Raw genomic sequence first — 15,193 nt, 5'->3', positions numbered from 1 at the left:
GTTGCTGAACGTTACAAAAAACATCACATTTATAAATAGCCATGTTTCAATTTGTTCACCTGAGGCAGGAGCCTGAATCCCAACTAGAGTGGACTCAGTGAAACAATTGCTGAATATTGAATTAGTATGAATTGTGTGCCTTCGAGTCATTTTGAACTTATGGTGACTAGAAAGTGAACTTATCATGAGGTTTTCTAAGGCTGAGAGTATGTGACTCACCCAAGGTTACCCAGTGGGTTCCTACAGCTGAGTGGGGAATCAAACCCATTACCTCCAGAGTCATAGTCCAATGCTCAGACCAGAAGGCCACACTGGCTCTCAAATCAATATATAGAGTAATCCAATTGTCTCCATGGGTTTTTCCTTGTTGGGACTAACCAAAGGGATTCAGGCCAGAAAATCCGAGAAGTTCGCTCCCTAGGAGTAAAATAAAACAGAGCTAATTCCTCAAAAATTAAGGATTTGCTGCTTTTCCTGACACCCTTGATCACATGCCTAAAGAAGTCATCTCATTCTTCCTAATAGTAGGCTGACTTTGATGCTTATGGGTGGTTAACAACAACAAAAGTGATTCTCAGTAGACTCGGAGAAGCAAAAGAGGATTTGTACAGGAAGATGGAGCAAAGGATGGTCTGGATCAGCTGGGCTAAACACAAGCAGTGCAAAAGCAATTCTCACAGCAACACAAACGCTTGAAGGAGGAAAGAAAAGCTAACATGAGGCAAGAATGAAAACACAATGAGATGGGGCCGAGATTGTCTAGAGGCAGACAATTGTTTTTTTCACTGAGAAAAAAAGGCAGGGTAATGCCAACATTGTCTTTGAGTACACCCATTTATTTCTTTTGTGTCACTGCTGTCTTTGGTGGAACATATTCTGAAGGGTCTTAGAGCACCACAAAACATGAAAAACCTGCCAGGCTAATGATTATAGTGGGACAAGAAAAAGGATTATGTCCATCACTGCACCACCTTCTGTGATGGGTGGATGAAGATAATCAGCTGTGGAGCTTCAAAGAGAAAGAGACATGAGTTTCTGACTAAGGGAGAATCAGCCCTAGAGTTCTCCATCAATTACCATACTTTTCCTGACCTTGAAACAAAGAGAGAGACTGGCTTTTTTCCATTAGCGCTAACTGGAACTGATAGTAGACATTTTAAAGGAGCATTAAGAAATAAGAACAACCACAAAAAGGAGGAGGAAGGGGTAAGAGAAGACTACAGAAGAGTGTTATAGCATGGCTGGAGAATGGCTTGGTCATTTACTGTATGTAGAACATCACAAGACTCTTCCTTGATCTTGCTTTAATAAACAGAAAAGATACATAGGCAAGATAATATAATATTGCAATAGTGGGAAAGGGCAACTGAGAAAAGTAACAAGAGGGTGTTTTATATGGGCAGATACATACCATGAAAGATTATTATATGGTTGTAAAAGAAGATGAGAGAGGGGTTTGTAGGGGTGTAGGGGTTTGAGCATTAAGACTATGAATCTGAAGACCAAGGTTCAAATCCTGGCTCAGCCATGTAAACCCACTGGGTGACCTTGGACAAGTCACACGCTCTGAACCTCTGAGGATGGCAGTGGCAAACTCTCCTGAAGAAACTTGCAAAGAAAACCCCATGGTAGGCTTGTCATAGGGTCACCATAAGCTGAAGGCACAACAACAAGAACAAAAGTAGAAGAAGACATGTTGATGCCTTGTGTGCCATATCCCAGAAACAGGATTTCCTTCCTCAAGCAGGTATCTTCTAGTTACATTGGACTACAACTCCCAGCCAATATGGCAATTGGCCATAGATTATGGAGAACATGGAAGCTGAGAATGATAGGTCTTGCCATCCAGCATTTGCCTAGTTAAAGGGAGGCTGCATTAAATAAAAATAGAAGTATTAAGATATGGTGATTCTTCAAGGGGAAAAACAAATAAATAAAATTCAGTATCTGTAGAGCTTAAGATGCTTCTAACTGTTTGTATTCTTTCAAGGAGCCTGACCTTGAGCACTTTGTAACAACTGTTCTTCTGCAGCTTTTGCCAGTAAGTAATACTAAGGGATTGGTAATGTTCATTTGCCATGCACTAGTGGTTAGCTGAACCAAAAAAAGTATGAAGAAAATGTATGAAGCACCAGACAGAACTGAAAATCAAATCCTCTTTCTGCATCAGTGTCAAATTTCTAGCTCCTGATATGATAGGAGTTCAGTGGGAAGGATGCCAGCTGATTAGAATACACAGATAGGACAACTGGAACTACATCACCTAAACCAAATCTTCTACTGCCCTCCTGTGGTACCTGCTGGAACAGCATTGGAGCAATTTCTCTTTGTTGTTTTAAGGCACCTGGTATTTATTATGTAGTCTGCAGTCAGTGCTCTTAATCAGCAACCATAATATATGGAATCTTTATGTCCTAATAGTCACCATCACTATAATTTTCTTGGTAACTCACATGGTAATAGCACTGGGCATTACAGTTTAACAATTAGCAGCAAATTGGGGGGGGGGGATGTGTTAAGGAAAGAAAAGGTGAATAATATCAAATCCAGACACTGAGACACCTGGGCAAATAAAATTGATAATTCCAACCCATTGAAGCAATGGGATTCAGCAAGTGATTCATTGAGTCCTCTCTGGCTAGGACTAGCATTTCGATTTAGGAGTCAAGAGCTCACCCAATGTGATATACACACACACACACACACACACACACACTGGTTGTTTACATTCTTTAGCCTAAAGCAACTTGCCCCACACTAAATCAGGTGGAAGTAAGTGAGGCCATTGTTCTTTAACTGATAACAAATAATGATGCATAACTTGGCTACAGCTGAATTGGCTACAACTGCCTTGCACACAAAAGGCCACAAGTTCTACCCCATTCCACCAAGTAGGAATGGAAAACAGCCCTTGAGAGCCCAGAAAAAGAATGCAAGTTACTGCAGAACAAGGCTCCTTTAGCTATTTGATGTGAGAAACTCGTAGTTATTTTCCCCCCAATGCATCAGGAACTAGTAGCAAATTTGATGCCCACTGGCTAGAATTGTTTGTTTCTTGAAAATTCTTCAGTGACCAGCAGCCCATGAGCTGGCCCTGGCCCATGGACCACTGCTTTCAGTAGCAACTTAAAGAAGACGTTAAATTAATAACAATTTACAAAATCAGAATACAAACACAGGGAAAAGGAGTGGAAGAACGAAGGGAAATAAAGCATTCATCAGGATGAATCCACCAAAATCAAAAGGGATTTAGTTAAGCATAGCTAGGATGTTCCACTGATTTCCAGATATGACTAAAACAGGATCCATCCCATTCCATGGAGTCCATTCCAGTGCAAGAATCCCTGAAGAACACACTTGGCATTATTTTCATGTATCCCTCTTATTGTCTTGGTGAGAAAATATCAGTTGTAATAGGTTTTACTTCATTTATTTGAACCCAATTTTCTCCCCAATCATGGGCAGTCCACCCCAGAAAGAATGGGCAAGACAGGGGGTTAAAGTGGATTGGCCCAGGAGATCATTCACTTTGTCACACAGGTTTGGTACCAATCTGTTCCTTTATTGAAAACAGAAGGGATTCTTGGCAAACAAAAGAACAGAAAGATTGTATATATGGGTGGGTATGGGATTATATTTTTTTAATCAAATGGGCTGCAAACTCTCTAGGGCTACAAGACTACAAACTACAAGACACTTGAAATGCTGTCCAGTCTGGACTGGACAGCATAAAAGTATTTGTTTTCTTTAGTAATAATTAGCTACATTTATATTCTGATTTTTCCCCAAGGAGTTTAAGTCAGCATACATATCTCTCTTTCCCATTATGTCCTCCCACAAACCTGTGAGGTAGGTCAGGGTGAGAAAGAGTGATGGGCACAAAGAGACTAGCACCTACTTTCCCATGTCCCAGCCTAACACTCTGACCTCAGTGGAAGCGCATGTGAAATGACCCAGACACATGCAAGGGGCTGACTGGGCAAGTCTGAGGTAATCAAACACTATCCTATTGGGGAAAGAGGATCAGTTCCATGGGAAGGGGGAAAGGACATTATCCCAGCTGTATTCTCATTCAGAGTGGGTACAGGCTGTATGTCCCAGGGTTAGGACAATTATTATTATACTTTATTTATATAGCACTGTGGATTTAAGATGTAAGAGTTCCTCTCTTTTAATTCAATGCTTGTTCTAAGGCAAGGGACAAGCAACACAAAACCACAAATGTAGATGGTGAAGACTTGAGTGGAAAAGTCTTGGAAAGTCCATAAATGGAAAAGCAGCTTGATAGGGAAGTGGGAATCTACCACTAAAAGAACCCTTAGATGTAGCCATGTAACCTCTGTTTGAAATGCTGCTGTGTGCTTCCAAATCATTTCCAACTTACGGTGACCCTAAGATGAACTTCTCACAGAGTTTTCACAATAAGATTGGTTCAGAGAGAGTTTAACATTGCCTTCCTCTTAGGCTGAGAGAGTGTGACTTGCCCAAGGTTACCCAGTGGGTTTCTATGGCCAAGAGGGAAACTTGAACCCTGATCTCCCAGAGTCCTAGTCTGGCACTCAGTGTCCTATACCACAGATCTCTGGTTTAATAAGAGAGCAGAAATCATCAAATAATCCCCCTCAGTTTATCCTTCCTGGAAATAAGACCTATATGGTGATCCACCATCAAGCTATCATTTTCCCTTAGGTACAAGCTGAAACACAGTAAAAGAAAAGATGTGTCAGGAAAATAACTTGTGGTCCACAGGAATCTTGAGATCTCAACCCACCTCTACACCATGAGTATTAAAAAATTGCTACTTGTTGTGAAAAGTAGGTTTCAGATGACAGGATATGGGATGCAATCTTACAGCACCTTTGAGACTAGCTGAGAGAAATACATTTGGAGCATAAGCTTTCATAGACTGGGTAGACGCATCTGATGAAGTAGCCTTAGAGTCTGCGCAGACTGGCCATTAAGACCAGCCTGGGGGTGGAGACAACGTGTGGCATCCACATAATGCATGCCCCAACTCCACCCCCATGGCTGTGTGACACCGTGCACCACATCACACAGCTCATGGCATACGGTGCTCCTCTGGAACTTCGTTTAGATGATGCAGCACCAAAGCAGCACCGAAAAACTGTGGCACCAGTGGTTATTATGCCCTTTCCAAGGTGCAAAAAGGAGCCATTTTTGTGGCTCCTTTTTGTGCCATGGAAAGGCCAGATCAGAGCCACAGCATGCAGTTGCTGCAGCCCTGATCTGGCAAACATGAAGGTGGCTGCAGAGAGGTCTGGCACAGCCCCTTAGTCTACAAAAGCTTATGCTACAATTTTTTTTCTCTCAGTTACTCTCAAAGGTGGTACAAGATCACTTTGCATTACATACCCTGCCATCTCAAACCCACTTTTCACAACAGGTAGCAAATTTTGCATGCTGTTACAGATTAACATGGCTATGTCTTTGAATATTACTATCAGGTTTATGAGATGTCTGTCACTGTAGTAAACAAGGAAAATAATTAGCAAAATGTTGTTGTTGTGATTTTATTTCAGTTCCTATTGAGACCAAATTCAACAGGGAAGAGGAATCCAAAGGGCTAGAAGAGAAGGGAGGGAGAAAAAGAGTGACCTAGAGAGGAGAGAAGAATAAGAATCAAATCCTGTAATTCAGCATTGAGAACACTGCACAAGGCAAAGAGATTGGTGCATCCACTGAAATGTCCTACATCCAATATACATACATATTGTATGTACAGGTCTGTATGTGATCTCCAGATATTGTTATATAGACTGAAGTGGTGAATGTAGAAAATGTGTTCAAACAGGGAAATTGGAATGAGACCTTAAGTCCATTGGATTGTGCCCAAACACCAACTTGTTAAAAACATTATATTTGAAAAGGAGAGGAAGATACATTTTACAAGAATGTAATAAAACTCGAATAAAATAAAATCTATTGACCAGGTTCAAATTGGGGTACTTAGGGTACATTCCATTGCTTCCAAGAAAATTGGTGAACCCCTTCCTCCCTCCTGCATCTCCCCCATCATCACTACAGAACATGTTGAGCCACAGAACATGTTGAGAGAGTTCTCATTCTCATTCTAGAGGGTGCGCCATGGAGTTGCAGGAATGGATCACCAATTCTATGTCTTAGATGGGATCCTGATATGTATGTTCCCTATGATTTCAAATATAGCTATTAAAAACAACAAATAAACAGCAAAACACAGATAGACAGTACAGCACAATTCAGCAAGGCCCAGTCCCCTTGAGTAGGTAGTCTTCCCACCTTGCTCCCTTCTCTCTCCTTCCAGAGATTAACAACAGCAAAGAAAAAATGTGATTACACATTTGAGAGATAGTGATTAAACATTTGCTTCCCCTCCTTTTCTCTCCCAGCCTTCCAGATGTTTCTTCCAGGCACTAGTGGCTGGTCTTGCTGTCTTCTGTCTCCCCAGCCTTTTGGGATCAACCTCCAGCCCTACTGACCTGCTGCCAGCTTCAATGTGGAATAGACTGTCCAAGGCACTAGGGGCTGGAATCCAGATGTTTGCAAACTGCCCCTTGACACTATGGGGAATTGTGTGTACTATTCACATGGCATTGCATATATGTTGCAATCTTTTCTTTTCTTTTTCTTCTTTCTAAACAACCATTTTTAAAAAATAGTTTTTTTTAAACAAAATAATGCAAAAGTACATCATGGAAATGAACAAAGGCTGAAATGCATCAGTCTCAGTTAACCTGAAATATATTTATTTTTCTTTTCTTTTGTCCTATGCCCTTTAATAGGTTTTTGATACTTTGTTTTAGATCTAAAATGTGGCCTCAGTAAATAAAGACAGAGTTTTAAAGAATCCCATCAAGTTCCTGATTAGCTTCCATTCTTGTGATTTCAAAATAGAAGAGTATTTTCCAGATCAGCATGGTTTGCTTTGTCTGTGCACAGAGAATCTCTCCCACACTTGCAAACAGATACCTGAAAGCTTTAGATTGCCTCATTCTGTTCCTTCTTTCTCTTTCTTCTGTCCTAAGGTATGGCTATCCAAGCCCTGAAGATCAACTTACTGAAGGAGGGAGACAGCACTAAAACAGATCATTCAACAGTTTAGTTCAGTGTAACTGAGCCACATAAATCCAAGGGTTATAAGTAGTTTCTTTGGAATAAACTGAAGTTGCTATAGCCTGGTGGAGTGGAATACCACATACTGTATTCTGGAAGCCTTTCCCACATATTTTAGATCAAACTTACCATGAAGAACACAGAAACAGCATAAACTACTTCAGCGTAAGGACTGCCTGCTTGACAGTTTATCACCCCAGTGCAGCTGCCTTCATCATTATCCACTTTTAAGCTCTGCTATGCCTATAACTAGGTGGTTCTATTATAGTTATGGATTTTCTAAACTCTGCATGTTATCATGCAATTTAAAGCTTAGAGGAACAGAGAGTCCAGGGCTATTGTAAAGCTTTTGAGCTGCCTGAGGCCACTGCTGTACTCAACACAATAGAGATCAGTCTTTATGCAGTTTGCAACTAAGGGACTATGTATGCAAGCTGAAGTTTGATTTATTCATTCAAATTACCCAATACCTAGAATTCAGAATCCAGTGCCGAATAGCACATGGGAAAGTGTCAATACCCACCCCCAAAAGACTACCTAGTTCCTTTAATAAGAACTAGTTCTTTAATAATCATGATACACCACTCTTTTTCACATTTCTAGAATCTGCAGTGGAATAAGTCTATTTTTCTGGGCATGTTCTTAGGAGTGAGTGAAGTCTGTCTGTCACTCTGTCTGTCTGTCTGAATGTCTATGTTTCAATTTATCCATCTATCAGTCCATCCAACCACACATCCTTGAAGATTCGTGGTTTCTTTAATGTGGATAGTCTCTGCATCAATGCAAATCAGTTATTTCACACCATTGTTTTGTTACTCATTGCTGTGGTCAATTTACTATGTGGCGGGCTACTTTCTGGTGACTGTATATGAATGTAAATAGATAGGTACCAAGGGAGTGGAAAGAGAGAGAGCTTGCTTTAGTGTATTTCAGTTGTAAGATGCTTTCAGCATTGTTTGTTTTTATATAAAGGTATCTAATATGCTTAAAAAGGAACATCATAGGTTTAAAAATGTAAAAGCAATCCTTAGCCTAGGATAACCAAGGTCTCCAATTTCACGGAATTAAGAGTTGGGAGGGCCCCATGGGCCATCGAGTCCAAGACCCTGCTTAATACAGGATCTCCAGCTGCAGAATCCCCAGCAAATAACTGTCTAACTTTTTTCTGAAGACATCCAGAGAAGGAGACCCCACCACTTCTCTAGGCAATTGGTTCTACTGCTGAATGTCAACAAGCTCTTCCTAATGTTCAGTCAAAACATACCCTCCTGTAACTTCAAAGCATTACACCTAGTTCTGCTCTCCAAGACAGCAGACAAGTCTGTACCCTCCTCTTTGTGGGGGCCTTTGAGGTATTTAAAGAGGGTGACTATATCACACCTCAGTCTTCTCTTAACAAAGTTGAACATGCTGAGTTCCTTCATCCTCTCCTCATCTGTTTTGTTTTCTATGGCACGGTACAGACTGCCCCTTTTTGCTCCGGATTGGGCCCAGGGCAGCCTCACTGGCAGCCCTGCAGCCCCAATCCAGAGTTTTTCCGGGCCACGGAGAAGCGGCAAAATGCTGCTTCCCCATGGCGCGGAAAAGGGGTGTGCTTGGGGCTTCATGCCCCCGGACACCCGGACAACCAGAGGCATGGGAGAACCCGGCCTCTTTCTCCTTGGCATTGTTCCTGCGGCCATTTGGTTGCCGCAGGAATGATGCAGGCGGTGAAAAGGAGCTTCGTTTCAGAGCTCCTTTTTGCACCACTGATAGGGTACCATAGGCGCCTCCAGCAGCACAGTGACGTCTTTTCTGTGCCCTGGCATTTGGTTGGGGCACAGAAGTGATGTCATGGACACGTACCCCATGTAGATGGGGCTGCGCGTCCATGCCGCTGCTGCCACAAACTAGGGTTGCGTGGCATGCGGCTGCTCTGCCATTGTGCAACCCTAGTACAGCTCCAGGCCACCGCAAACTGGCGGTGTGTACTGGGCCTATATCTCTTATAATCCTTGTTGCCCTTCTCTTAACCTGATCACCTTATCTATATCTTTTTAACATGTGGCATCCAGAACTGAACGCAGTACTCCAGATGCAGCCTGACCAGTGCAGAATATAGTGGGACTATTACTTCCCTCAACTTGGAAACAATTAATTCAGGTTAAGATAGCATTTGCTTTCTTTTCTGCTGCATCACACTGCTGACTCATGTGGATGTGATTATTAATTGTGAAATTATTAATTGTGAAATTGCAAGGCAGAAATTAGTGAAATTACAAGTACTCCCTGCTGCCTAATCTGAATGAAATTAAATAGCCTCATTAAAGATTCAGGATCAATATGAATATAAACAATAAGGTGGAATTTAAGAGACCTCGATGACCCCATAGTTCCTACTATGCTATATATTACAATTATTTGATGCAGATACACTGAGATTCTTTATCTATTTATTTATCTAATTATATGTTTTAAATTATTAATTGCATCCTTTTGTGATCCAGAAAAACTGGCCAGAAGTCTGTTCACTTGTTTTTAAAATCTCCTCTATGTGGGGGTTTCTTTAATAAAAATATAAAAGGATAGTCCAATAAACAGATAAGTAGACCCCTCTAGCCAATTGGTTCCATTAGCAAACCACTCTTATTGTCAAAATGTTCCTTCTAATGTTCAATCAAAATCTACCCTCCTATAACTTAAAACCATTAGACTGATTTCTACCCTCTGAGGCAGTACAGAACAAGGCTGCACTCTCCTCATTGCAACAGACCTTGATGTCACCCCTCAGTCTTATCTAGTCTGAATATTCCTATCTCCTTCAGCCTTCCCTCATATGTTTTGTTCTCCATACCTCTTACCATTGTTGCGGCCCTTCTGTGAACCTGCTCCAACTTATCTATATCCTTCCTCTTGTGAGGTCTGAAAAATGTGTCAGATATCCCACTAAAATAAATAAATAAATCTTGGTCTAGACCCACTGGTTATGGAATGAATCAGAAGGAGAAGGAAATTCTTAATTCTTAAGAATGCCAAGGACTTACATAGAAGTGGGAAATATGTGGTCCTCCAGATGTCATTGGGTTATGCCCTGCAGACTGAGATTGCATAATCAACAGTGAGGAATGATGGGATATGCAGTTTAACAACATGTGCATGAATCCTACACTTAACTCTATGTGAGGTGAATTTACTGGAAGCAAACAGTGAACTGAATGAGATCACTGTGGTATGAAATTATATTTGTTTGGTCTAACTATATTTTTATGTTCCAGTTTCTGTATTTCAGTTCGTCTCAAAGGTGTTGCAAGATCCCTTTGCATACTGATTTTCCAGACTAACATGGCTGTGTCTTTGAATTCTATATTTGAATGTGTGATTGCTAAGGAAATTCAATATAGTCTTATTGGATTTCAAAAGAGAAAGCTTATCTAAAATGAGAAAAGTAATTTAGGGGAAGCTGAATGGGAAAAGCAAAAAGGCCAAATCTTTCCAGATGTATGAGGGTCACTGTAGAAACATGGTGAGAATGACCACCACAGCTCAGGAAAGGAACCACAGATTTCAAGAGCTCACTACCATGGTACAAGAGTGCTGTTGAGGTAACAATTCAAGAAGTCTTGACCAAACATGGAAAATGAGAAGGAATAGTAAAGCTACAAAAACAAAAGGCATATAGGTAACAGTAATAAGTGATTCAAATAAAGATTTTGAAGATGCTATCACTAGTAACAACAAACTTTTCTGGGTAAGGAGTGTTTGGACATTCGGACACCACTAGACAAATAGGAAATGTTTACCTACCACTTGTTACATGGGACATGGTGGCTTAGTGGTTAAGATGCCAATTCTGATTACCGTAAGGTCAGAAGGTCGGCAGTTTGAGGCCCAAGTGCTGTGTGATAGAGTGAACTCCTGCTACTAGTCCCAGCTTCTGCCAACCTAGCAGTTCAAAATCATGCAAATGCAAGTAGATAAATAAGTACTACTTTGGTGGGAAGGTAACAGCATTCCATGCAGTCATGTTGGTCGCATGACCACCGGAGTTGTCTTTGGACAACGCTGGCACTTTGGCTTAGTAGCAGAGATGTGCACCATCCCCCTACAGTCAGTTACTAGATATTCATGTTAAGGGGAAATCTTTACCTTTACCTTTTTACCACTTGTTACTTCTAAAATATGGCTTTGGAAGTGTGGGATCATATGGAGGGGGTTTTGCCTACTTTTGTGTTTTTAAACATTAAAAACTAACTAATAGTGGCATGTTGGCAATATGCTGCTAACACAATAATTTCTAGTTAATAAAAGATACAGCCATGTTCATCTGTAGAATCAATATGTAGAGAGATCTTGTAGCACCTTTGAGACTAAATGAAATAAAGAAGTTGGCAGCATGAGTTTTAATTATATGCATCTGAGGAACTAGACTGAAACTCATGCTGCCAACCTCTTTATTTCAGTTAGGCTCAAAGGTGCTACAAGACCTCTCTACATACTAATTAATAAAAATAAATGCTAACAAGTTTTTTTAAAACACAAAAGGGGGAAAATTAACAAGTAATTAATTGTTTGTGTGTGTTTTTTTAAAAATTCCCAAGCTGTAAATAAAAGCATATAAAATTACATGGCAGGGAGATAAGGGATGGGGATTTCCCCCCCTCTCTTATTGCTCTAGAAACCAGGATCATTGAAGGAGGTTGAACAATGGGAGATTCCTGATAGACAAGAAGAGGTTCTTTACATAGCACAGAATTAAATTGTGAATTTTGTTCACAAAATGTATAGTAATGGCCATAATCTTGGACAGCTTTAGAAACAGAATTAGACAAATCCCTAAAGTATAAGGTTATCAATGGCTTCTAGTAATGATGACTATGCAGTACCTTTAGTATCTCTGCTAGTAATACCTAGTTGATGGCAAAGATAAGTGGAAAGGAGCTGTTGCAGTCATGTCCAGTTTGTGGGATTCCCAAAAGCAACCGCTTGGCCAGAGTCCTTGACTAGATAAGACACTGGCCTGATCCAGTATGATTTTATTTATGTTCTTATATGTTTAGATTTAAGCCAGCATGGTGTAGTGGTCTGAGCATTGGACTAGAACTCTGGAAACCATGGTTCAAATCTTTGCTCAGCCATTGAAACCAACTGGGTAACCTTGGACAAGTCATACTCTCTCAGCCTCAGAAGAAGGCAAAGGCAAAGTCCCTTTGAACAAATCTTGACAAGAAACCCCTATGGTAAGTTCAGAAACCATTTGAATGCACACAACAACAATAGTGTTTAGATTTGAAATGTAAATTCAATTTAGGCTCCTCATTTTCTCTAATTTACTTAAAGGTTTTATGGTTCTCCTGCATTAACTATGTCTCTTCATTTGTTGGCTTATATGCTTTAACAAGAAAGGATGTTGGAGTTACTGAATAAACAAAGTCCTTACTAATTCACTCTTTCTCAGACTTTTGCTGTTGCGTGTGGTAGTCTATCACGCAATAGCATGAAACCCCATGATTGCGTTCGGACTGACTTCCCATTGCCCAAAATTGCGTGTGATAGTCTATCATGCAATAACATTAAACCCCATGATTGCATTCGGGTTGCCATTGGATTGCCAATTTCCCTTGTCTGATAAACTCCCCAATCACACTCTGCCAGCACTTTTTTGAAGTTGGAAGCTTTTCAGCTTTTAAAAAGTGCTGGTGGAGCGCAGCTGGGACCTGGGCTTATGGTGGGTGGAGTTTAGGCAGCGATTTAGCATGCGATAATCCCGCATCCCGGCTACAGCCCGGGAGGCTTGAGATGGTTTTAAAATCTATCTGATAAGCTCCTAAATCAATACTGATTTAAGTTCCATTTAATCAATCAGTTCTGGTTGGAACTAACAACTGGATTTATGTTGGGACTAACAATTGGATTTAAGGCTTTGAAAATATTTTATCTGCACTTCTTTTGCTTTGCCTTACAAACCAAGTATGAGTTTGATTTACACTTGGCAAATCTAGTGTAGAGTACCCTTGCATGAGACTCTGTTTCCTGTCTTCTCTGCTTTTAATATTTACTACAAGTGCCCAGTGCCTTTGACATGGTATTCAGTAGAGTTAAAGATCTTGAATTCTTTTCAGCCTTTTTCACACTTTTGTTTCCAATGGTTACAGATGATTTTTTAATCTAACTCATTTGGTACAAGAATAAATAACAGTACTCTAGTCCTCCAGATACTATTGGACTGCATCTCCTATCACCACGATCACTGGCCATGATGGTTGAAACTGATGGGAGTTCAAATAAAGCATCTAGAACTAGGGTAGCAACCTGGTATCCTCAAGATGTTTTCACCAACAGCTCCTTTAATTCCTAACCATTCTGTGATGCACTCTCAAACATCTGAAGTACACCAGGTTCCTCACTCTTGATCTAAAAGCAGATCTATTGGGGAGAGTAGCAGGGAGATATTACAGGGTTTTAAAATTCAGCTGCCTGTACTAAAAAAAGAAAGAAATGCATGCCTGCATGCTGGATACAAAGTGGGGATAATCTATGAACGAAGTGCAACTGAAATGTGAGTCAGATGTTATTATCAAGTTGTTTTTCTACACAGTTTTGTACATCAGTTTGATTACTAAAATCTATATACCTCACTTTTGGTTGCAAGACATAACAACTGTAGAGTGTGAATGAATATGTGAGAAAGCTTTCCTTAGACCAGTCAATAATACACCCAGCCAGGTATTCAGTCTCCACTAATGGCCCAAAGCAGCTACAAGATAGTAACCATAAAACAAAATGGGTCACCTAGGCCTGTTACAGACAGCCAAAATAAAGCTGCTTTGAGTCACAGTGGAGGTATGGTGTTTCAATGATGCATGCGTCCTAAGAGTCCAGAAGCCACACCAAAGCCACGCTCCAGTCTGGAGCATGGCTTTGGTGCGACTTCTGGACTCCTAGGACGCATGCATCATTGAAACACCATACCTCCACTGTGACTCGAAGCAGCTTTATTTTGGCTGTCTGTAACAGGCCCTAGAGAGCTATCCAATTTCAGTAATATAAAATATACTGGAACCCTGAGTATGGAATATTATGAACCTTGTCAACCTATAAACCCACATACTGTTTTCTGTTATAATGTTAGCTGTTTTCACATCCAGCATCGGCAGAAACTGGGCCCAGAATATCACCCCTCCCCCCCAAAACCCCAACAACCTTCCTTTTGTCTAAACTGTTCCAGTGTTGATTGCTATGAAATGTTACTGCATTTCAGCATACCGAGCAAGAGCAAGAAAGAATGACACATGATATATTTGATACCTGTTCATTATCATTTACACATCAGCTGTGTGCAGCATTGAGATCATATACAGATTTCCACACACACTTAGATATATATATATATATACACACACACATTGATCAACAAAGTGCACAACTTAAATGTATATTACACTCAAGTGTACAAGTTTAAATATGGCTTTTAAAACCAGTAGTAATAATAGTTCTAAAATAATGGATGATTTATGTAGGATCACATAATTTTTTTAGAAAAAATAAACAATAGCATTGGTTTTGTCATTTAGCAATGTGTTGCATCATCATTTCAGCAAAACATTTTACATGGAATAGTTTGATGTTTGCTCTCCAAGCATCCATACCAACTATACATGTTTCACTTATTCCCCAGTGGTCTTGAGTTGGACCAGCAGAGCATAAAGACACTACAATTCTCACTTTTCCTAAAATTAAAAGGATCGTATAATTGTAAACAAGATAGTGGGAGCATAAAAAATTTAGAAGACTGGTGAAAGAAATATACAAAGAAGCACACAGATCTGTGAAAATAAGGCAAGCCAACAAATCTTCCTTTTCTTTGGGTGAGCTTAAGCAACAGGAGTTGAACAGCAGCAACAGCCAAATCCTGGTTACCACATTATATTGGTACCACAAAGACTAATTTTATGAGTGAGTGTGATGGACCTTTGGAATAAAGGATATGGTATATATTCCATCTTAGATTCACTCATAGCATTATGCTGAACAGGATATATTTTTGTAACAGCATTCAAAGCATTGAGATACACTAATTTGAAACTGAATGTACATATGCAAT

The 15,193-nt window shown here is 40.2% G+C and overlaps 1 protein-coding gene across 1 annotated transcript in view; it reads right to left on the bottom strand.

Moving 5' to 3' along the window:
• Positions 1-15,193, bottom strand: part of LOC149311272 (failed axon connections homolog) — a 61,522-nt gene that overhangs the window by 5,936 nt on the left and 40,393 nt on the right. The window lies entirely within an intron of this gene.

Source organism: Sceloporus occidentalis, unplaced genomic scaffold (assembly GCF_023333645.1).
Source record: "Sceloporus occidentalis isolate IW3139 unplaced genomic scaffold, rSceOcc1.0.p SCAF_6, whole genome shotgun sequence".
Lineage (NCBI taxonomy): Eukaryota > Metazoa > Chordata > Lepidosauria > Squamata > Phrynosomatidae > Sceloporus > Sceloporus occidentalis.
The sequence above is the reverse complement of the archived record's forward strand: the minus strand, read 5'-3'. Positions and strand labels throughout refer to the sequence as shown.